At 42.5% G+C, this 25,438-nt stretch overlaps 1 long non-coding RNA gene across 9 annotated transcripts; it reads right to left on the bottom strand.

The window, feature by feature from the left end:
• Nucleotides 1-23,526: 23,526 nt before the first annotated feature.
• On the bottom strand, nt 23,527-24,695 carry LOC127912578 (uncharacterized). Of its 9 annotated transcripts, none has more exons than XR_008083312.1 (4): nt 24,405-24,690; nt 23,885-24,066; nt 23,771-23,815; nt 23,537-23,707 (listed from the first exon to the last, which is right to left on the bottom strand). It is a non-coding gene; the product is annotated as an uncharacterized LOC127912578 (long non-coding RNA). The 9 variants fall into 9 exon arrangements; XR_008083311.1 differs by having other exon boundaries at nt 23,559-23,591; nt 23,724-23,815; nt 23,932-24,066; nt 24,405-24,689; XR_008083307.1 differs by having other exon boundaries at nt 23,569-23,591; nt 23,724-23,815; nt 23,869-24,066; nt 24,405-24,695.
• Between the last annotated feature and the right edge of the window lie 743 nt (nt 24,696-25,438).

Below are 25,438 nucleotides of genomic sequence, written 5' to 3'. Positions count from 1 at the left end.
TCTCCACGCAGCCCTGCTCCCTCCACACAGCCCTGCCCCTCCACATCCCCCTGCCCCTCCACAACCCCCTGACCCCTCCACACACCCCCTGCTGTGGCACATTGTCCCTATGAATGTCTCCCCTGGCTGAGGTTCTGCAGTGGGTACTATGTTTGATACATTCAGGAAATAACGCTAAACTCACACAGACTGGACGGTTCTCTCTCTCTCACTAAGGTTAGCTGGATCTGTTCCAGAATGCTCTCTCTCTACCCTCCCTTCAGCTAAATATATTTGACCTAAACCCTCCAATGAACGCTTAAATTTTTTTTTTTTTTAAAGTGAGCCTCCCCTTTACCCCCAAAAAATAGTTACGACATCAAGTGGAGAACATACCTATCATCTGGTCCTCCCTTCTTGGACAGACCAGAGCATTAGATATGTCGTTTCAGAAACGGTTCCACGTCCTGTAACCATTACATGTCAATGCAGGGACTTTGATAGCGCACAAGGCCAGAAGGTTGTGGGTTTCTCAGACCACCGTGGACAAGAGTAGGGGGTGGAAACATCTCCTTTATACTGAAAGCATTGCATGAATCTATCATCGTATTTGCAGGTCTGAGAAAAATATAGCCTACTGTCGTCTGTCAAACAGGTCGGCCTACCTCTTAAATAGGAAGAAATAGACTCCAACACAAAGCCCTCGTGTTGTTAGTAAAGTCTAATTGAAATAAAGAAGTTTGAAATAAATTTGTCCAACTTGAATTTTCCTACTTTCAGCTGTCCATTTTTGATTGATTGTCTCGGTTCAAGTTTCAGCACCACAATGTAATTGTCTCAAATCTGTCTTACTGTGAGGTCAATAACTCTGATAAATACATTATGGGAAAGAAACATATTGTTTTTATAAAAATATATATTATAGTAGTAGCAGGCTATCGAAGTTACCTTCAGGCACACCTTCTCGCTCTCCTCAAACTGAAGAGAACAAGGCTAATAGCTAGACCACGCAATATAGTCTTTTTTGGGGGGGGGACTAAACCTAATCAACAAATCGGAAGAAACCTTTGACTGTCCTCCTGAACTGCCACTGTTTTGATCAGCAAAAGCAGAGCAGGCAGGGGATCAGGGTTGGAGTGTCCATTGCAGTGTGTAATGCAGCCTAGTTTTATTTACACCATCCCAGCAGCTACCTTAGAAATATAACTTTTCTATATGCTTCTCAGAGCACTTTGTAGCCTATAGGCTACGGATCATTTGATAGAGACCACACTAAATAGCATATAGGCTACGGATCATTTGATAGAGACCACACTAAATAGCCTATAGGCTACGGATCATTTGATAGAGACCACACTAAATAGCCTATAGGCTACGGATCATTTGATAGAGACCACACTAAATAGCCTATAGGCTACGGATCATTTGATAGAGACCACACTAAATAGCCTATAGGCTATGGATCATTTGATAGAGACCACCATAATAGCCTATAGGCTACGGATCATTTGATAGAGACCACACTAAATAGCCTATAGGCTACGGATCATTTGATAGAGACCACACTAAATAGCATATAGGCTACGGATCATTTGATAGAGACCACACTAAATAGCCTATAGGCTACAGATCATTTGATAGAGACCACACTAAATAGCCTATAGGCTACGGATCATTTGATAGAGACCACACTAAATAGCCTATAGGCTACGGATCATTTGATAGAGACCACACTAAATAGCATATAGGCTATGGATCATTTGATAGAGACCACACTAAATAGCATATAGGCTATGGATCATTTGATAGAGACCACACTAAATAGCATATAGGCTATGGATCATTTGATAGAGACCACACTAAATAGCCTATAGGCTACGGATCATTTGATAGAGACCACACTAAATAGCCTATAGGCTACGGATCATTTGATAGAGACCACACTAAATAGCCTATAGGCTATGGATCATTTGATAGAGACCACACTAAATAGCCTATAGGCTATGGATCATTTGATAGAGACCACACTAAATAGCCTATAGGCTATGGATCATTTGATAGAGACCACACTAAATAGCATATAGGCTACGGATCATTTGATAGAGACCACACTAAATAGCCTATAGGCTACAGATCATTTGATAGAGACCACACTAAATAGCCTATAGGCTACGGATCATTTGATAGAGACCACACTAAATAGCCTATAGGCTACGGATCATTTGATAGAGACCACACTAAATAGCATATAGGCTATGGATCATTTGATAGAGACCACACTAAATAGCATATAGGCTATGGATCATTTGATAGAGACCACACTAAATAGCATATAGGCTATGGATCATTTGATAGAGACCACATTAAATAGCCTATAGGCTATGGATCATTTGATAGAGACCACACTAAATAGCCTATAGGCTACGGATCATTTGATAGAGACCACCATAATAGCCTATATGCTACGGATAATTTGATAGAGACCACACTAAATAGCCTATAGGCTATGGATCATTTGATAGAGACCACACTAAATAGCCTATAGGCTATGGATCATTTGATAGAGACCACACTAAATAGCATATAGGCTATGGATTATTTGATAGAGACTACACTAAATAGCCTATAGGCTATGGATCATTTGATAGAGACCACACTAAATAGCCTATAGGCTATGGATCATTTGATAGAGACCACACTAAATAGCATATAGGCTATGGATTATTTGATAGAGACCACACTAAATAGCCTATAGGCTATGGATCATTTGATAGAGACCACACTAAATAGCATATAGGCTACGGATCATTTGATAGAGACCACACCAAATAGCATATAGGCTACGGATCATTTGATAGAGACCACACCAAATAGCATATAGGCTACGGATCATTTGATAGAGACCACACCAAATAGCATATAGGCTACGGATCATTTGATAGAGACCACACCAAATAGCATATAGGCTACGGATCATTTGATAGAGACTACACCAAATAGCATATAGGCTACGGATCATTTGATAGAGACCACACCAAATAGCATATAGGCTACGGATCATTTGATAGAGACCACACCAAATAGCATATAGGCTACGGATCATTTGATAGAGACCACACCAAATAGCATATAGGCTACGGATCATTTGATAGAGACTACACCAAATAGCATATAGGCTACGGATCATTTGATAGAGACCACACCAAATAGCATATAGGCTACGGATCATTTGATAGAGACCACACCAAATAGCATATAGGCTATGGATCATTTGATAGAGACCATACCAAATAGCATATAGGCTACAGATCATTTGATAGAGACCACACCAAATAGCATATAGGCTATGGATCATTTGATAGAGACCACACCAACTAGCATATAGGCTACAGATCATTTGATAGAGACCACACCAAATAGCCTATAGGCTACGGATCATTTGATAGAGACCACACCAACTAGCATATAGGCTACAGGTCATTTGATAGAGACCACACCAAATAGCATATAGGCTATGGATCATTTGATAGAGACCACACCAACTAGCATATAGGCTACAGATCATTTGATAGAGACCACACCAAATAGCATATAGGCACACTTGATATTGTGCGCCCAGCGGAGAATCAAGACGAGGGGCAGCATCAGGCACACATCGATATATAGCCTAACAAGCAACTCACTCTAAAACACAGAGAAATATTGACATTTTATCAATTACAAATGTCATGAACCTCCCCAGGACTAGATCTTAACAATACTAAACCCTCCCCTTGACTGAAATGGAAAAGGCATGACCCTCCCCCATTTTCCTCCAGGTAACCATTCTGTACATTTCCATCCCTTATTAAACCCTCACACACCTGGCTGTATCTTATCCCATGTCCCTTGTTTCCCTTAGAACACTTATAACCAGGGTTGGGAAGGTTACCATCTAAATGTAATATGTTACAGTTACTAGTTACCTGTCCAAAATTGTAATCAGTAACATAACCTTTGGATTACCCAAAACTCAGTAACATAATCGGATTACTTTCCGTTACTTTTGAATTACTTTCCTCCTTAAGACGGCATTAGAAGAAGACAAAAAGGATCCATGAAACGCATTCATAAACGTCGGCTGTGTTTCAATGCCGATTTGAAATTCATTGAACAGAAAGGTGTTAATAATGTTGTTGTTTTTCTTAGAAGTAATTCTACAGTTTTTCAAAGGTATCTGTAATCTGATTACAATATTTTTGTTGGTAACGTAACTGATCACAGTTATTAGGTTACAGTTTGTTATCAGGTTACAGGTTACTCCCCGACCCTGCTCACAACAACTGTTTCCGTTCTTAGCTCCATCTATCTTGGCCTTTTTACTAGCTCGTCCTTTCTATGACAGTCTATGTCACGCCCTGGCCTTAGTTATCTTTGTCCTTAGTTATCTTTGTCCTTAGTTATCTTTGTTTTCTTTATTATTTTGGCTAGGCCAGGGTGTGACATGGGTGATTTATTGTGTTCGTCTTGTCTAGGGGTTTATTAGATTAATGGGGTTGTGTTCAGTTTAGTTGTCTAGGTAAGTCTATGGTTTCCTGGAGTGGTTCTCAATCAGAGGCAGGTGTTTATCGTTGTCTCTGAGTGGGAACCATGTTTAGGCAGCCATATTCTTTGTGTATTTTGTGGGTGATTGTTTCCTGTCTCTGTGTTTTATGTACCAGTTCGGACTGTTACGGTTATTGTTTTGTAGTTTGTTTGAGTTTTCTTATTAAAGCACCATGAACTTCAACCACGCTGCGTTTCGGTCCGCCTCTCCTTCCCAGGAAGAAAGTCGTGACTGTCTAGGACATTTTCATATACATGGTGTTTTTAAAAATCCCCTCCAGGCCTGAGCTAAATGAAATCTGGACTTGGTTTCGTCTATCGTAATCGCTCCTCTACCACCCCAGCTGCCAAACTCCACCTGATTCAGATGACCATCCTACCCATGCTAGATCTGAGATCGGCAGGTAACGGTGCTCTCGAGCGGCTAGATGTTCTTTACCATTCGGTCATCAGATTTGCCACCAATGCGCCTTATAGGACACTGCAGTCTATACTCCTCTGTAAACTGGTCCTCTCTGTATACACGTCGCATGCTTATTTATAAAAACCCACTTAGGCCTCACTCCCCCTTATCTGAGAAATCTACTGCAGCCCTCATCCTCCACATACAACACCGGTACCCAAAGCACACACATCACTGTGTCGCTCCTCTTTCATCTCAAACTCTTCATTCAGAGACTCAATTATGGACACTCTTACTGACAGTTGTTGCTGCTTTGCATGATGTAATGTTGTCTCTACCTTATTGCCCTTTGTGCTGTTGTCTGTGCCCAATCATGTTTGTACCATGTTTTGTGCTGGTACCATGTTGTGTTGCGACCATGTTGTGTTGCTGCCTTGCTACGTTGTCATCTTAGGTCTCTCTTTATGTAGCGTTGTGTTGTCTCTCTTGTTGTGATGGGTGTTTTGTCCTATATATATATATATATATATATATATATATATATATAATTTTTTTTTTTTTTTTTTTATCCAAGCCCCCATCACCACAGGAGGCCTTTTGCATTTTTGGTAGGCTGTCATTGTAAATAAGAATCTGTTCTTAACTGACTTGCCAAGTTAAATAAAGGTGAAATAAATAAATAAAAACTCTCCTCTCCAGTCTGGCCTGGGTTAACTCTCCTCTCCAGTCGGGCCTGGGTTAACTCTCCTCTCCAGTCGGGCCTGGGTTAACTCTCCTCTCCAGTCGGGCCTGGGTTAACTCTCCTCTCCAGTCTGTCCTGAGTTAACTCTCCTCTCCAGTCTGGCCTGGGTTAACTCTCCTCTCCAGTCTGGCCTGAGTTAACTCTCCTCTCCAGTCTGGCCTGAGTTAACTCTCCTCTCCAGTCTGGCCTGGGTTAACTCTCCTCTCCAGTCGGGCCTGGGTTAACTCTCCTCTCCAGTCGGGCCTGGGTTAACTCTCCTCTCCAGTCGGGCCTGGGTTAACTCTCCTCTCCAGTCGGGCCTGGGTTAACTCTCCTCTCCAGTCGGGCCTGGGTTAACTCTCCTCTCCAGTCGGGCCTGAGTTAACTCTCCTCTCCAGTCGGGCCCGAGTTAATTGTCCCAGTTCTGCTTCAACTGGGACTTCCACTGAGGTTAACATCCTTTTACTCCACTGTAAGCTCTGACAGTGAACACTCCGTGGAGGCCGCTGAGAGACAGTGATGACCAGACAGAGAACCAGATCCCCACAAAAGTGTTTCAAAACTACAGTTATTCTTAGTTCACTGAATGAGGACCGGTATTCTCTTCTCATCAGGGTTGAAAACTAGGATCTAACTCCAAGACGGCGTCCCCTCTGGAGAGGCACAGAGAAAGTTCAGCTCAACATTTATCAAAGTAAGCACTAACTCGCCGTGACATGGACAACATCATTACCAGGTTGGGTCAGTAGGGAAATGCCCTGAAAAAAATGGGCTTATAAAATATTTATGATGTTGTAATCATTGTCTCAACATTTAGCTGTTGATTTAGCCTATTAAAAAAACCTGGCATCCTCTTATTTGAAAACCAATGTGTTTTATTCAGTCATCTTAAATATTCTCTGAGTTGCAGTTAATGGACTCCACACTTGTCTTTCTTTCTTCACAAGACACATGTAGACTGACTTATTTTCCTTACAGGGGTCGGTCAAAATGCTCACGACAAGCAGACTTTAATACGTTCTCTGAATAATGAGTTTCTTACACTAAATGATTTAGTGTTCTCAGTTACAGTAGGAGAGTTTGGTAGAATCAGGAAGTGATGAGGTGTTATGACCATATAGACTAGACCTAGATCAGAGTCCATGAATCCACATAATAACCTGACAGAGAACCTGAGGGGGGTTGAAACTGTGGACATTTTTAAAAGAGATCTTTAAAACACACCTTTTTAGCTTTGCTTTTCCACAGGGTGCTTTTTAGTTCAGTTTTTATTGTTATTCTCTTATGTTTGCTGTGTAGTAAATATTTCAGTTTTTATTTTCATTGTTTGTTTGTTTTTTCTCCTTCTTGTGAAGCACATTGCGTTGCATTCCATGTCTGAAATCTGCTGTATAAATAACGCTTGATTTGATGCCTTTCATGGTTGTTATAATGGAACAATACACAATATAACCAAAAGTATGTGGACACCTACTCATCAAACATCGCATTCCAAAATCATGGGCATTAATATGGAGTAGGTTCCCCCTTTGCTGCTATAACAGCCTCCACTCTTCTGGGAAGGATTTCCACTAGATGTTGGAACATTGCTGCTATAACAGCCTCCACTCTTCTGGGAATTCTTTCCACTAGATGTTGGAACATTGCTGCGGGGACTTGCTTCCATTCAGCCACAAGAGCGTTAGAGAGGTCGGGCACTGATGTTGGGCGATTAGGCCCGGCTCACAGTCGGTGTTCCAATTCATCCCAAAGGTGTTCGATTGGGTTGAGGTCAGGGCTCTCTGCAGGCCAGTCAAGTTCTCCCACACCGATATCAACATAATAGTTCTGTATGGACCTCACTTTGTGCACAGGTGCATTGTAGCCTAGTGGTTAGAGCGTTGGACTAGTAACTGAAAGGTTGCAGATCTAATCCCCGAGCTGACAAGGTAAAAGTCTGTCGTTCTTCCCCTGAACAAGGCAGTTAACCCACTGTTCCTAGGCCGTCATTGTAAATAAGAATTTGTTATTAAATGACTTGCCTAGTGAAATAAAGTTACATTAAAAAAATTGACATGCTGAAACACACAAATCAAATCAAATGTATTTATATAGCCCTTCGTACATCAGCTGATATCTCAAAGTGCTGTACAGAAACCCAGCCTAAAACCCCAAACAGCAAACAATGCAGGTGTAGAAGCACACACACACAGAGACACACACCTAAACACTAATGTATTTAGGTGTGGCATTTCAAAAACAGTTCTGGTGACATTCCAGATACATTCATACTGATGCCCGTTGGGCCATTACCATGTCACTGTTGTGATGCTATCCTGCATACAAACACACGAACAGTCCAGTCCAGTCCAGTCCAGTCCAGTCCAGTCCAGTCCAGTCCAGTCCAGTCCTGCCATCTCTCACTCCACATTGTGTTTACAGTACATGATTCATGAGCAACAATGGCAGGTAGGTCTGACGTTGGACCTGACTGTTTCATTTAGGGAACAAAGTGAGGCTCACTTGGCTGGGTTGTGTTTGGCATACTAACACACCAGCCGTAGCTATTTCACTTATTATTCACAGAGCTCATTCACAGAGCTCATTCACAGAGCTCATTCACAGAGCTCATTCACAGAGCTCATTCACAGAGCTCATTCACAGAGCTCATTCACAGAGCTCATTCACAGAGCTCATTTACAGAGCTCATTCACAGAGCTCATTCACAGAGCTCATTCACAGAGCTCATTCACAGAGCTCATTCACAGAGCTCATTCACAGAGCTCATTCACAGAGCTCATTCACAGAGCTCATTCACAGAGCTCATTTACAGAGCTCATTCACAGAGCTCATTCACAGAGCTCATTCACAGAGCTCATTTACAGAGCTCATTCACAGAGCTCATTCACAGAGCTCATTCACAGAGCTCATTCACAGAGCTCATTCACAGAGCTCATTCACAGAGCTCATTCACAGAACTCCAGGCTGCTTGGATACTTACACAATGCAGTAAGAAAGAGAATGCATACATTACAATAGCGATTCAGTGGCAAACTCACTTCAAACAGGAGTTAAACAAATTGTCTCTGTCTCTAACAGAAACAAAGCTCTGTTATTCTTCAACACAGAAATATGTATTATGTTGTTGACGTTTCTCCTAAAATATATTCAGGAGTTACCCGAGAGTCATTCTCAAATCTAGCTACTACGACAGTTGTTATGTGGCAGTTGGGTGCAGTCAAATCATGCCAGTTTTAAAAACGTCACTATTAACGACTCTAGTCTTCCTCCACACTTCTGCAAAGCTATGTAACACGAGCCCCCTGATTCCCCCCCATCGTAACCTCACAGTGCAATGCAGACTGGATCGTGCCCCAGACCTGCCCTAACTAGTAACATGGCTCATAAACAGCAAGAGTGACTCAGGTGCCAGACAGGACTAAGCAACCAGCGAGTCAGGTGCCAGCAGAGCTGTGTGAAACCACAAAGAGAGACTGGCGCCTCCGTCTCAACACAGAAGACTGTGTGTGTGTGTGTGTGTGTGTGTGTGTGTGTGTGTGTGTGTGTGTGTGCGTGCGTGTGTGTGCGTGTGTGAGAGAGAGAGAGAGAGACCAGCTCAATTCAATAATATTCTATGATTTATTCAGTTATATAATCGTAACAAACAGATTTCACTTTTTACATATCTTTCAAACATCAAAGGAGGACTGATGTGTTATCTACACAGCTGTGTGTTCTGTACTGCTGTGTGATCTATACTGCTGTGTGATCTATACTGCTGTGTGATCTATACTGCTGTGTGTTCTATACTGCTGTGTGATCTATAATGCTGTGTTATCTATACTGCTGTGTGATCTATACTGCTGTGTTATGTATACTGCTGTGTTATCTATACTGCTGTGTTATCTACACTGCTGTGTTATCTACACTGCTGTGTTATCTATACTGCTGTGTTATCTATACTGCTGTTATCTATACTGCTGTGTGTTCTATACTGCTGTGTTATCTATACTGCTGTGTGTTCTATACTGCTGTGTGTTCTATACTGCTGTGTGATCTATACTGCTGTGTTATGTATACTGCTGTGTTATCTATACTGCTGTGTTATCTACACTGCTGTGTTATCTACACTGCTGTGTTATCTATACTGCTGTGTTATCTATACTGCTGTTATCTATACTGCTGTGTGTTCTATACTGCTGTGTTATCTATACTGCTGTGTGTTCTATACTGCTGTGTGTTCTATACTGCTGTGTGTTCTATACTGCTGTGTGTTCTATACTGCTGTGTGTTCTATACTGCTGTGTGTTCTATACTGCTGTGTGATCTATACTGCTGTGTGTTCTATACTGCTGTGTGTTCTATACTGCTGTGTTATCTATACTGCTGTGTGTTCTATACTGCTGTGTGATCTATACTGCTGTGTGTTCTATACTGCTGTGTGTTCTATACTGCTGTGTGATCTATACTGCTGTGTGTTCTATACTGCTGTGTGATCTATACTGCTGTGTGATCTATACTGCTGTGTGATCTATACTGCTGCGTTATCGATACTGCTGTGTGATCTATACTGCTGTGTGTTCTATACTGCTGTGTGATCTATACTGCTGTGTGATCTATACTGCTGTGTGATCTATACTGCTGTGTGATCTATACTGCTGGGTGTGATCTATACTGCTGGGTGTGATCTATACTGCTGGGTGTGATCTATACTGCTGTGTGTTCTATACTGCTGTGTGATCTATACTGCTGTGTGATCTATACTGCTGTGTGTTCTATACTGCTGTGTGTTCTATACTGCTGTGTGTTCTATACTGCTGTGTGTTCTATACTGCTGTGTGTTCTATACTGCTGTGTGATCTATACTGCTGTGTGATCTATACTGCTATGTGATCTATACTGCTGTGTGATCGATACTGCTGTGTGATCTATACTAAGATTCAAAAAATGTAAATGTCAAATAAATTAAATAATGTAAATAAAAAATATAAAAAATAAAGTGCACATTCACATCGAGTGGACATCGAGTGGACATCGAGTGGACATCGAGTGAGCATTCAACATTTGCTCAATATGTCCACATAATTCTGAGTGAATCGAGCTATACCATGTTCATGAAGCATAAGATGAATGCAATGTGGGATTCATTTACTGTCAGAGAATTGCCACACAGGTTTTCATTAAGAAGAAATATCATTGTTCTTGTCACTTGATTCCCATCAGAAGCAAAGAGCCAGGGAGAGTAAGAGGGAGAGTAGGTCTCTCAGAGGTATCAGGCATGTTTTAATAGACAGGGAGAGTAGGTCTCTCAGAAGTATCAGGGGTGTTTTAATGGACAATAAGAGTTTGTGTTGTAGTTCTTGGTACACTTTAATGAACTACTTAATAAATAAGCCATAAGCAGGCTGATCATGGTTAGTGTGCTCTCAGTCTCAACACACTCCGCTCTGAGAGACGAGTCATGGTAGGGTTAGTGTGCTCTCAGTCTCAACACACTCAGCTCAGAGAGACGAGTCATGGTAGGGTTAAGTGTGCTCTCAGTCTCAACACACTCAGCTCAGAGAGACGAGTCATGGTAGGGTTAGTGTGCTCTCAGTCTCAACACACTCAGCTCAGAGAGACGAGTCAGGGTAGGGTTAGCGTGTTTCAAAAAGCCGTTCTCTCATCAGATCCAAGTTTCCTGCCCCCATTGGTTCACTTTTATTTATGTTATTTAAAAATATATATTATTCCACCAGGTAGGCTAGTTGAGAACAAGTTCTCATTTACAACTGCGACCTGGCCAATTTTGCACTGTGTTCCTCTACAAGCTTCCAGAGAGAGAGAGAGAGAGAGAGAGAGAGAGAGAGAGAGAGAGAGAGAGAGAGAGAGAGAGAGAGAGAGAGAGAGAGAGAGAGAGAGAGAGAGAGAGAGAGAGAGAGAGAGAGAGAGAGAGAGAGAGAGAGAGAGAGAGAGAGAGAGAGAGAGAGAGAGAGAGAGAGAGAGAGAGAGAGAGAGAGAGAGAGAGAGAGAGAGAGAGAGAGAGAGAGAGAGAGAGAGAGAGAGAGAGAGAGAGAGAGAGAGAGAGAGAGAGAGACTGCTCCAACCTGACAGCTATAAAGAGGAGCAGGCAACATGCCAGCAAGGAGCCCTGTAAAATTGCCATGAAAACTAATTTGCCCCATGACTGAGCTGCATATGAGCAAGCTTGGAAACAGAAATCAAAGCCAGGAGCTGTAGCATTTAGGCTAATTACTGTTGCAGCAAGCCAGAGCATAGTACACAGTGTTCGATGGGTACAAGCACAAAGTGGTCTCAGAGCACTTCTTATTTCTGTACGTAAATCCAAGGCACTCCATTTAGTATACAGTGGAGGCTGCTGAGGGGAGGACGGCTCATAATAATGGCTGGAATGGAGTCAATGGAATGATATCAAACACATCAAAGACGTTGTTTCCATGTGGTTGATACCATTCCATTGACTCCATTTCAGCCATAATTATGAGCGGTCCTCCCCTCAACAGCCACCACTGATTTAATATGATATGTTACGTTTGGTATGGTATGTATTAATTTGTGGATGTCCATCATCCGTTTCGTATGACATGTTATGAAGTACAATATGTATGACATGTTATGAAGTACAATTCTTACTTTATGTTACGAATTTGCAAAACATATGATATGTTACAAATTCCAATTTATTGTAGCTAACGTTAGCTAGGTGGTCAGGTGGCTTTTGCTAATGCTAGCTAGGAGGCTAACACTAGCTAGGGGTTAGGGTTTGGTATTAAGGTTAGGTTAAAGGGTTAAGGTTAGGTTAAAGAGCTACGGTTAGGAATAGGTTAAAGGGTTAAGGTTAGGGATAGGTTAAAGAGCTAAGGTTGGGGATAGGTTAAAGGGTTAAGGTTCGGGATAGGTTAAAGGGTTAAGGTTCGGGATAGGTTAAAGGGTTAATATGGGATAGGTTAAAGGTTTAATAGTTTAAGGTTAAGGTTAAAGGAATAGGTTAAGGTTAGGGTTAGGTTAAAGTTAAGGTTAGGGTTAGGTTAAAGATTAGGTTAGGTTAAAGGGTTAAAGGGTTAAAAGGTTAAGGTTAGGGTTAGGTTAAAGAGCTAAGGTTAGGGATAGGTTAAAGGGTAGGGATAGGTTAAAGGGGTTAAGGTTAAAGGGTTTAGGTTAAAGGTTAAAGGGTTAAGGTTAGGTTAAAGCTAAGGTTAGGTTAAAGGGTTAATATGGGATAGGTTAAAGGTTAAAGGTTTAAGGTTAGGGTTAGGTTAAAGAGCTAAGGTTAGGGTTAGGTTAAAGGGTTAATATGGGATAGGTTAAAGGTTAAAGGGTTAAGGTTAGGGATAGGGATAGGTTAAAGGGTTAAGGTTAGGGTTAGGTTAAAGGGTTAAGGTTAGGTTAAAGGGTTAATATGGGATAGGTTAAAGGGTTAAGGTTAGGGTTAGGTTAAAGAGCTAAGGTTAGGGATAGGTTAAAGGGTTAAGGTTAGGGTTAGGTTAAAGGGTTAAGGTTAGGGATAGGTTAAAGGGTTAAGGTTAGGTTAAAGGGTTAATATGGGATAGGTTAAAGGGTTAAGGTTAGGGGTAGGATTTGATAACATGCTAAGTAGTTGCAAAGTAGAGACAGAAAAGTTGTACGAATTTGCTAAATTGCTAAAATGCTAAAGTTGTCCGTGATGAGATTTGAACAACCTTCAGGTTAGGGTTAGGCCCACGAACAACCACCCTCCTTTCCTTTTTTCCCTCCTTAAGTAACGTTCTATCTCATGTAATCATACCAAACGTAACACATCATACTATAAAAGCGTCTGCTAAATGGCATATATTATTATTATTATATATTAATTAAAGTGTCCCGGAATCACGTTTACTATGTTACGTCTAGTCTTTGAGACCGATCTGAGAAACATCAAATCTGTCTTCTGGCCACAGGGGTATTTATTTATTCCTGTATAGTACAATCTGTCTGCTGTGGTTTAAATTACCTCCATTCATCTCAGAAGACACAGGCAGGGCAAGGTCACTGGACTTAATAAAGACTGGCTGTCAGATCAGGATTCCATTAATGTGCCTGACTGACTGTCTCTGCCCAATAGAGGCCCAGTACTTTATCATGTGTCAGACATTGAGGTCAGTGGCAGAGCCACCCATAACCAATCAAATCTAATTTTATAGTGAAATGCTTACTTACAAGCCTCTAACCAACAATTCAGTTTAAAAAATACGAACAAGAAATAAAAGTTACAAGTAGTTAAAGAGCACCAGTAAAATAACAATAACAAGACTATATACAGGTGGTACCTGTACAGAGTCAATGTGGAGGCTATATACAGGGGGTACCGGTACAGAGTCAATGTGGAGGCTATATACAGGGGGTACCGGTACAGAGTCAATGTGGAGGCTATATACAGGGGGTACCGGTACAGAGTCAATGTGGAGGCTATATACAGGGGGTACCGGTACAGAGTCAATGTGGAGGCTATATACAGGGGGTACCGGTACAGAGTCAATGTGGAGGCCATATACAGGGGGTACCGGTACAGAGTCAATGTGCGGGGGCACCGGTTAATCGAGATCATTGAGGTAATATGTACATGTAGGTAGAGTTATTAAAGTGACTATGCATAGGTAATAACAGAGTAGCAGCAGAGTAAAAAAGGGGGAGAGGGCAATGCAAATAGTCTGGGTAGCCATTTGATTAGATGTCAGAGGAAGGCCCTTATGGTTTGGGAGGTAGAAGCTGTTTAGAAGCCTCTTGGATCTTGACTTGGCACTCCGGTGCTGCTTGCCATGCGATAGCAGAGAGAACAGTCTATGACTGGGGTGGCTGGAGTCTTTGACATTTGTAGGGCCTTCCTCTGACACCGCCTGGTATAGAGGTCCTAGATGGCAGGAATCTTGGCCCCAGTGATGTACTGGGCCATACGCACTACCGTTTGTAGTGCCTTGCAGTCAGATGCCGAGCAGTTGCCATTCCAGGCAGTGATGCAAGTTCCTTGGTGTCCACATCACCAACAAACTAACTAACTCGATGGTGCAGCTGTAGAACTTTTTAAGGATCGGAGGACCCATGCCAAAACTTTTCAGTCTCCTGAGGGGGAATGGGTTTTGTCTTGGTGTGTTTGGACCATGATAGTTTGTTGGTGATGTGGACACCAAGGAACTTGAAGTTCTTAACCTACTCCACTACAGCCCCGTCGATGAGAATGGGCGTGTGCTCTGTACTCCTTTTACTGTAGTCCACAATCATCTCTTTTGTCTTGATCACGTTAAGGGAGAGGTTGTTGTCCTGGCACCACATGGCCAGGTCTCTGACCTCCTCCCCATAGGCTGTCTCGTCAATGTCAGTGATCAGGCCTACAACTGTTGTGTCATCTGAAAACTTAGTGATGGTGTTGGAGTTGTGCCGTGAAATCATGAGTGAACAAGGAGTACAGGAGGGGACTGAGCACGCACACCTGAGGGGCCCCTGTGTTGAGGATAAGCGTGACAGATGTGTTATTACCTACTCTTACCACCTGGGGGCGGCCCGTCAGGAAGTCCGGGATCCAGTTGCAAAGGGAGATGTTTAGTCCCAGGGTCCTTTGCTTATTGATGAGTGTTGAGGGCACTATGGTGTTGAAAGCTGTGCTGTAAGCAATGAATAGCATTCTCACAAGGTGTTCCTTTCGTCCAGTTGGGAAGCGTGGAGTGCAATAGAGATTGCATCATCTGTGGATCTGTTAGGGCGGTATGCAGATTGGAGTGGGTCTAGGGTTTCTGGGATAATGGTGTTGATGTGAGCCATAACCAACCTTTCTAAGCACTTCATGGCTACAGATGTGAGTACTACAGGTCAGTAGTCATTCAGGCAGGTTACCTCAAACACTTTTCTGCTTGAAACGTGTTGGTATTACAGACTCAGACATGGAGAGTTTGAAAATGCCAGTGAAGACACTTGCCAGTTGGTCAGCTCATGCTCGCATTACACGTTCTGGTAGTCCATCTGGCCCTGCGGCCTTGTGAATGTTGACCTGTTTAAAGGTCTCCCTCACATCGGCTGCAGAGAGCATGATCACACAGTCGTCTGGTACAGTTGGTGCTCTCATGCATGTTTCAGTGTTATTTGCCTCGAAGCGAGCATAGAAGTAGTTTAGCTCGGCTTGTGTCACTGGGCAGCTCTCAGCTGTGCTTCCCTTTGTAGTCTGTAATAGTCTGCAAGCCCTGACACATCTGACGAGTGTTGGAGCTGGTGTAATGCGAATCGATCTGTCCTGTATTGACACTTTGCCTGTTTGATGTTTCATCGGAGGGCTTAGCAGGATTTCTTATAAACTGCTAATCCTTGAAAGCGGCAGCTCTAGCCTTTAGCTAGATGTTGCCTGTAATCCATGGCTTCTTGTTGTGGTATGTACATACGGTCACTGTGGGAACGACATTATCGATGCACTTATTGATGAAGCCAATGACTGATGTGATGTACTCCTCAATGCCATGAGAAGAATCTCGGAACATATTCCAGTCTGTGCTAGCAAAACAGTCCTGTAGCTTAGCATCTGATCACTTTTTTTAATGACCGATTCACTGGTGCTTCCTGCTTTAATTGTTGCTTGTAAGCTTGAATCAGGAGGGTTGAATTCACATGATGGTTTCGTTTTTTCATTCTAGCCCAGATGCATTCTTAAAGCCCATATCTGTCTTGCATCAACTGATCTTTGGCGTTGTCTGAACAAATGTGTTAATGGCCGTAAACAGTGGTGGGGTTTTCCAGTCTGATTTTCTTGGAAACGGTTTGGACAGAAAAGTCTACAAACCACAAATGCCATGAAGGATCTGTCTCCAGCTGCAGCTGTGTGTCTTTCCATGCGCAGTAACACACGGTGGACTGAAGCCCAGAACCAGTTACATGGGCAGAGAGCTGAACCAGATGACTGCTGCCCCTTATCCTGGGGCTAGATTCAAACCCATCGCCCCATTTCGGGCTATGCACCTTTTAAATGTAAAATCTCCATTCGTGGAGACCGCATTCACAGTAAAAAAGATTGCTTATGTCAGCTAAATTGGAAATTGCCTTTAATTGTCAATCTAACTATTTTCAGCAGACCAGATTGAATCTAGGCCTTAGTCTCCCTCAGAGAGCAGACCTTCTGTTATCTGTCTGTGAAGTTGTTTTTTGAACTGTACTTTGAAAATATGCCCCAAAACATCTGCTAGGTCTTCGATGGCATTGAGTGTGTGTGGTGGTGGTGGCAGAGCTCTAGTATGTTGGGGAAATGTTGTGAAAGAGGTGTGTGTGTGTGTGTGTGTGTGTGTGTGTGTGTGTGTGTGTGTGTGTGTGTGTGTGTGTGTGTGTGTGTGTGTGTGTGTGTGTGTGTGTGTGTGTGTGTGTGTGTGTGTGTGTGTGGCTGAGCTCATCAGCTGGGATGAAGGAGTGTTTTCAATATTGTGAAATCAGTGGTAAATAGTGTGAGGTGGTGTGTGTATACAGTCGGGCCAAAAAAGGTTTTGAGAATGACACAAATGTTAATTTTCACAAAGTTTGCTCCTTCAGTGTCTTCGGATATTTTTGTCAGATGTATATTAATATATATATATATATATATATATATAATATTATATTAGATGTTACCACTGAAGAATAATTACAAGAACTTCATATGTGTCAAAGGATTTTATTGACAATTACATGAAGTTGATGGAAAGAGTCAATATTTGCAGTGTTAACCCTTCTTTTTCAAGACCTCTGCAATCCACCCTGGCATGCCGTCAATTAACTTCTGGGCCACATCCTGACTGATGGCAGCCCATTCTTGCATAATCAATGCTTGGAGTTTGTCAGAATTGAGGATCTTGAGGATTGACCACAAGTTCTCAATGGGATTAATTTTAAGGTCTGGGGAGTTTCCTGGCATTGGACCCAAAATATCGATGTTTTGTTCCCCGAGCCACTTAGTTATCACTTTTGCCTTATGGCAAGGTGCTCCATGATGCTGGAAAAGGCATTGTTCATCGCCAAACTGTTCCTGGATGGTTGGGAGAAGTTGCTCTCAGAGGATGTGTTGGTACCATTCTTTATTCATTGCTGTGTTCTCAGGCAAAATTGTGAGTGAGCTCACCCCCTTGGCTGAGAAGCAACCCCACACATGAATACATGAATGATCTCAGGATGCTTTACTGTTGGAATGACACAGGACTGATGGTAGCGCTCACCTTGCCTTCTCCGGACAAGCTTTTTTTCCGGTTGCCCTAAACAATTGGAAAGGGGATTCATCAGAGAAAATTACTTTACCCCAGTCCTCAGCAGTCCAATCCCTGTACCTTCTGCAGAATATCAGTCTGTCAATGATGTTTTTCCTGGAGGAAAGTGGCTTCTTTATTGCCCTTCTTGACACCAGGCCATTCTCCAAAAGTCTTTGCCTCACTTTGCGTGCAGATGCACTCACACCTGCCTGCTGCCATTCCTGAGCAAGCTCTGTACTGGTGGTGCCCCAATCCCGCAGCTGAATCAACTTTAGGAGACGGTCCTGGCGCCTGCTGGACTTTCTTGGGCTCCCTGAAGCCTTCTTCACCACAATTGAACCGCTCTCCTTGAAGTTCTTGATGATCCAATAAATGGTTGATTTAGGTGCAATCTTACTGGCAGCAATATCCTTGCCTGTGAAGCCCTTTTTGTGCAAAGCAATGATGACGGCACGTGTTTCCTTACAGGTAACCATTATTGACAGAGGAAAAACAATGATTCCAAGCACCACCATCCTTTTGAAGCTTCCAGTGTGTTATTCAAACTCAATCAGCATAACAGAGTGATCTCCAGCCTTGTCCTCGTCAACACTCACACCTGTGTTAACAAGAGAATCACTGACATGATGTAAGCTGGTCCTTTTGTGGCAGGGCTGAAATGCAGTGGAAATGTTTTTGGCGATTCAGTTCATTTGCATTACTTGCAATTCATCTGATCACTCTTCATAACATTCTGTGTATCTGTGTGTAAGTAGCAGACTGCTTTGGTAGACAGGCGCTGTGTGCTTTTGATCGGTATAGGGCTCTAAGTTTACTTTCTTCACGGGTAACACTGGTGATTCCAGCTTTTAAAAAGTTAGGAGAACCAACAAAAATAAATGCTTTCATGTAGATAGCCTTCTCTACATGAATTACTTTATTAAACATTTATCTACAGCCTGGACTTGAACCAGGGTGTCTGTAGTGATGCCTCAAGCACTGAGATGAAGTGCCTCAGACCGCTGCGCCACTCAGGAGCCTAGAAGCCTAGCCTACGTATGAAGCACATCTCCCGGAGTACCATCCAGGAGCCCCTTGTCTTTCTTCCAGTGAATTTTTTTCCAAGTTGCAGGTTGCTAACCTGCCCTTCTTACCCCAGCATGGTCTACACAGATGGGAAAATTGTTAGCCAACTAGATAACATGTCTGGACACAGTTGTTTGTTATTAAACAAATATAGTTAATCAAGTCCGTGACATAGTTGATATATGTATATTTTTAAATATACAGATATATGGCCCTGAATCTGCATTGAAATAAACTATGTTAGCTCCGGTATGAGACATGTCTTTTCAACAGCTTGTGCTGTTGAGAGACAAGCACTTTTCTGCTTGTAAAGGTGCAATTGTCATGAAGGTCTTGAAACAACAGTTACTGAAGTTGTAGCTCCAGTTCAATGAGTGAAGCTCCGCCCCATAGGGAGCTCTGCTCCTATTGGTTTACCCTAGCTAGTTTCTCACATGACTGGCCTTTCTCTGTGATATTTTTTTCTCATCTGAATGATCTGAATCTGGGATTACAGGGACCCTCCGCAACTATATTCAATGTGCGGGACAAAATTGAGGATATGTTTAAGAAGTTGGAGCTCTTCTCTGTCTGCATTAAGGACAACACACAAGTCTTTGCATTAACAAGGACAACACACAGGTCTTTCCATCATTGTATGATTTTTTGTGTGCAAATTACCTCAAGTTTACGGACAATGTCAAACGTGATATAGTGAAGCACTTGAGTGAGTTGGGTGCGCAATTATGCAGTACTTTCCCGAAACGGATGACACAAACAACTGGATTCATTATCCCTTTCATGCCCTGCCTCCAGTCCACTTACCGATATCTGAACAAGAGAGCCTCATCGAAATTGCAACAAGCGGTTCTGTGAAAATTGAATTTAATCAGAAGCAACTGTCAGATTTCTGGGTATCCTGCCTTGGCAAATCTCGCTGTTAAGACACTGATGCCCTTTGCAACCACGTACCTATGTGAGAGTGGATTCTTGGCCCTCACTAGCATGAAAAGTAAATACAGGCACAGACTGTGTGGAAAATGATTTAAGACTGAGACTCTCTCCAATACAACCCAACATTACAGAGTTATGTGCGTCCTTTCAAGTACACCCTTCTCATTAACCTGTGGTGAGTTATTCACAATTATCGATGAACAAATAAGATTTTATATGTAAATAAAGAGCAAAATTATTGATTATTATTATATTATTATTTGTGCCCTGGTCCTATAAGAGCTCTTTGTCACTTCCCATGAGCCGGGTTGTGACAAAAACTCTCACTCATTCTTATGGTTCATAAATATATTGCATAGTGTGTGTGTGGCAGGATTACAACGATGGCAACAAACAACATTTGAGAGTACGCTGATCCTGGTGCTAGAGGGGGTACCCAGCTGGAGGTTGATTGTTTGAAGGGTTACGGGACTATAAAAAGTTTGGGAACCACTGCTCTAGGGGAATATCCTCACAAAAGAAAGCCCAAAGTTGCTTCCTATTCTTTACAGGAAGAAGGGCCAGCTGGTGCGTTCTGGGGAATCTGTGAGGCCACTGTGATCCCAAACACACGGAACACAGGTCATGTGACTCCACAGCCATCAACATGGAGAAGCAGCGACACTGAACTCTTAAGCAAGCTTTTGGGGGTGGAAAAACTCATTATGAAGAACGACGGAGAGACTTGGATCGACGGCAGGTTCATTATGAAGGATGAAAGAGAGGCTTGGATCGACTGCAGGTTCATTATGAAGGATGAAGGAGAGACTTGGATCGACGGCAGGTTCATTATGAAGGATGAAGGAGAGACTTGGATCGACTGCAGGTTCATTATGAAGGATGAAGGAGAGACTTGGATCGACTGCAGGTTCATTATGAAGGATGAAGGAGAGACTTGGATCGACGGCAGGTTCATTATGAAGGATGAAGGAGAGACTTGGATCGACGGCAGGTTCATTATGAAGGATGAAGGAGAGACTTGGATCAACTGCAGGTTCATTATGAAGGATGAAGGAGAGGCTTGGATCGACAATCACAGGTTCATTATGAAGGATGAAGGAGAGACTTGGATCAACTGCAGGTTCATTATGAAGGATGAAGGAGAGACTTGGATCGACTGCAGGTTCATTATGAAGGATGAAGGAGAGACTTGGATCGACTGCAGGTTCATTATGAAGGATGAAGGAGAGACTTGGATCGATGGCAGGTTCATTATGAAGGATGAAGGAGAGACTTGGATCGATGCCAGGTTCATTATGAAGGATGAAGGAGAGACTTGGATCGACGGCAGGTTCATTATGAAGGATGAAGGAGAGACTTGGATCGACTGCAGGTTCATTATGAAGGATGAAGGAGAGACTTGGATCGATGCCAGGTTCATTATGAAGGATGAAGGAGAGACTTGGATCAACTGCAGGTTCATTATGAAGGATGAAGGAGAGGCTTGGATCGACGGCAGGTTCATTATGAAGGATGAAGGAGAGACTTGGATCGACTGCAGGTTCATTATGAAGGATGAAGGAGAGACTTGGATCGATGCCAGGTTCATTATGAAGGATGAAGGAGAGACTTGGATCGATGGCAGGTTCATTATGAAGGATGAAGGAGAGACTTGGATCGATGCCAGGTTCATTATGAAGGATGAAGGAGAGACTTGGATCAACTGCAGGTTCATTATGAAGGATGAAGGAGAGACTTGGATCAACTGCAGGTTCATTATGAAGGATGAAGGAGAGACTTGGATCGACTGCAGGTTCATTATGAAGGATGAAGGAGAGACTTGGATCGACTGCAGGTTCATTATGAAGGATGAAGGAGAGACTTGGATCAACTGCAGGTTCATTATGAAGGATGAAGGAGAGACTTGGATCGATGCCAGGTTCATTATGAAGGATGAAGGAGAGACTTGGATCGATGCCAGGTTCATTATGAAGGATGAAGGAGAGACTTGGATCAACTGCAGGTTCATTATGAAGGATGAAGGAGAGACTTGGATCGATGCCAGGTTCATTATGAAGGATGAAGGAGAGACTTGGATCGATGCCAGGTTCATTATGAAGGATGAAGGAGAGACTTGGATCAACTGCAGGTTCATTATGAAGGATGAAGGAGAGACTTGGATCAACTGCAGGTTCATTATGAAGGATGAAGGAGAGACTTGGATCGACTGCAGGTTCATTATGAAGGATGAAGGAGAGACTTGGATCAACTGCAGGTTCATTATGAAGGATGAAGGAGAGACTTGGATCAACTGCAGGTTCATTATGAAGGATGAAGGAGAGACTTGGATCAACTGCAGGTTCATTATGAAGGATGAAGGAGAGGCTTATCTCTTCTTTTCTTCTGGCTTCTTCAGTCCAAGTCTCACTGAAGATAAAGGGAGACTGATTGTGGGGACGAGTCCCAATATATAGGGGCATGTGGACTCCCATTGGCTGCAGGTGCATGCATACATTTTCTCAGGCAGCTAGGGTAAACCAATAGGAGCGGAGCTCCACAATATAGAACTGTTTTGACTTACTCAGAAACTAAGCCTATGAGCTCGTGCTCATGGTTCTCACAGGTGAGCTGCAAAAGAAAGTTAACACTACAGCTACTGGAGAACAATGGAAGTTGTTCTGCTTATCATCAGGTTTGACAGATTTTTTAAAAAATGTTTACCTTTATTTAACCAGGCAAGTCAGTTAAGAACATATTCTTATTTTCAATGATGGCCTGGGAACAGTGGGTTAACTGCCTTGTCAGCTCAGGGGTTGAACTCACAACCTTCCGGTTACTAGTCCAACGCTCTAACCACTAGGCCACGCTGCCGCCCCACACCAGAGTTTGCTGCACTGAAAGTAAAGGGGCTGAATAATTTTGCACGCCCAATTTTTCAGTTTTTGATTTGTTAAAAAAGTTTGAAATATCCAATAAATGTCGTTCCACTTCATGATTGTGTCCCACTTGTTGTTGATTCTTCACAAAAAAATACAGTTTTATATATTTATGTTTGAAGCCTGAAATGTGGCAAAAGGTCGCAAAGTTCAAGGGGGCCGAATACTTTCGCAAGGCACTGTATGTGGCTGAGCATTGAGTTCTATCAAGATGAAGAAAGAAAGAAATCATATTTCTCCACTCCTGTTCCCAAGTCCAAATTTTGCCTACATTTAGTGTATCAAGATAATTGTGCAGGAGTTAATATTAAGGCTATATGAGAGGTTATAGACCTAGTCAGTGTCCAGATTTCCCATTTAAACAGAAGGCTACAGTTCCCTTGACGTGCCATAGGCCTATTTCAAGTCCTGCCTTGTTACTGTCAAATATGTACAGCGCCTAACAATCATCACACATAACACCACTATCATCCTCTAACCACGTCACCTGACCTAACAATCATCACACATAACACCACTATCATCCTCTAACCACGTCACCTGACCTAACAATCATCACACATAACACCACTATCATCCTCTAACCACGTCACCTGACCTAACAATCATAACACCACTATCATCCTCTAACCACGTCACCTGACCTAACAATCATCACACCACTATCATCCTCTAACCACGTCACCTGACCTAACAATTATCACACAACACCACTATCATCCTCTTTAACCATGTCACCTGACCTAACAATTATCACACATAACAACATAACACCACTATCATCCTCTTTAACCACGTCACCTGACCTAACAATCATCACATAACACCACTATCATCCTCTTTAACCACACCACCTGACCTAACAATCATCACACATAACAACATAACACCACTATCATCCTCTTTAACCACGCCACCTGACCTAACAATCATCACACATAACAACATAACACCACTATCATCCTCTTTAACCACGCCACCTGACCTAACAATCACACCACTATCATCCTCTTTAACCACGCCACCTGACCTAACAATCATCACATAACACCACTATCATCCTCTTTAACCACGCCACCTGACCTAACAATCATCACACATAACAACATAACACCACTATCATCCTCTTTAACCACGCCACCTGACCTAACAATCACACCACTATCATCCTCTTTAACCACGCCACCTGACCTAACAATCACACCACTATCATCCTCTTTAACCACGCCACCTGACCTAACAATCACACCACTATCATCCTCTTTAACCACGCCACCTGACCTAACAATCATCACCACTAACATCATCTCTTTAACCACGCCACCTGACCTAACAATCACACCACTATCATCCTCTTTAACCACGTCACCTGACCTAACAATCATCACACATAACACCACTATCATCCTCTAACCACGTCACCTGACCTAACAATCACACCACTATCATCCTCTAACCACATCACCTGACCTAACAATCATCACACATAACACCACTATCATCCTCTAACCACGTCACCTGACCTAACAATCACACCACTATCATCCTCTAACCACATCACCTGGCCTAACAATCATCACATAACACCACTATCATCCTCTTTAACCACGCCACCTGACCTAACAATCACACCACTATCATCCTCTTTAACCACGCCACCTGACCTAACAATCACACCACTATCATCCTCTTTAACCACGCCACCTGACCTAACAATCACACCACTATCATCCTCTTTAACCACGCCACCTGACCTTTACCAAACATGACCTTTCTGGCCCTCCATTCTATTTGTTTTCACCCCTCCTTCAGCAGCTTTTGTCTTATTGAATTAAACTTCAACAATGGCCTTTTTGCCTCCATGGATTGACGTTAACCTTGCCTGCCCATTCCCAAAATCATTATCTGGCGATTGGCTGTGTACCGTATTTGGTACGGGTACAGTTCAGAGTTAAAGCTTAGGCCTACGCACTAATAGCAGATTGGCTAAAATAATGTTAAACCTCAACGGAGAATATAGATATACATTTATGGAATTTAAGGCATTGTTTTCTCTTTATGTGTTGGACTAGTAACCGAAAGGTTGCAAGGTCAAATCCCCGAGCTGACAAGGTACAAATCTGTCGTTCTGCCCCTGAACAGGCAGTTAATCCCCTGTTCCTAGGCTGTCATTGAAAATAAGAATTTGTTCTTTAGTGACTTGCCTAGTAAAATTAAAAATTAAATTACTTCCAACAGCACAAGTAGAATTTTGCTATTCATAGTTCAATATCTTTAGGCGTACTGATGCTCCTAAATTAAAGCACCAGGTCGCACAGCTAAATATTTCGGAGAATATGCAGCCAGAATAATCACATTTTAGACAAAAGTATATGGGTTATCCTCATCCAGGATACAATCCCTTATGGCCGTCGATGAGGTATGAGTTCTGCACCAATTTATTAACACTTAGGCCAACCTCTATAATGTGTGTAAACACCAGATAAATACAATATATATTTTTTAATGATATATGATCAGGAAAGTGCTGCATTACAAGTCTGCTTTGTTGCATGTGCTTAAAATAGCTTCATCGAGTCCAAGTCGATCAGTGATCAATAACCCCACTGTTTATTCCTTGTGAAGCTACTAAACTGCAAGTGCAATGACTGTA

Source organism: Oncorhynchus keta, chromosome 27 (genome assembly GCF_023373465.1).
Source record: "Oncorhynchus keta strain PuntledgeMale-10-30-2019 chromosome 27, Oket_V2, whole genome shotgun sequence".
Lineage (NCBI taxonomy): Eukaryota > Metazoa > Chordata > Actinopteri > Salmoniformes > Salmonidae > Oncorhynchus > Oncorhynchus keta.
The sequence above is the reverse complement of the archived record's forward strand: the minus strand, read 5'-3'. Positions and strand labels throughout refer to the sequence as shown.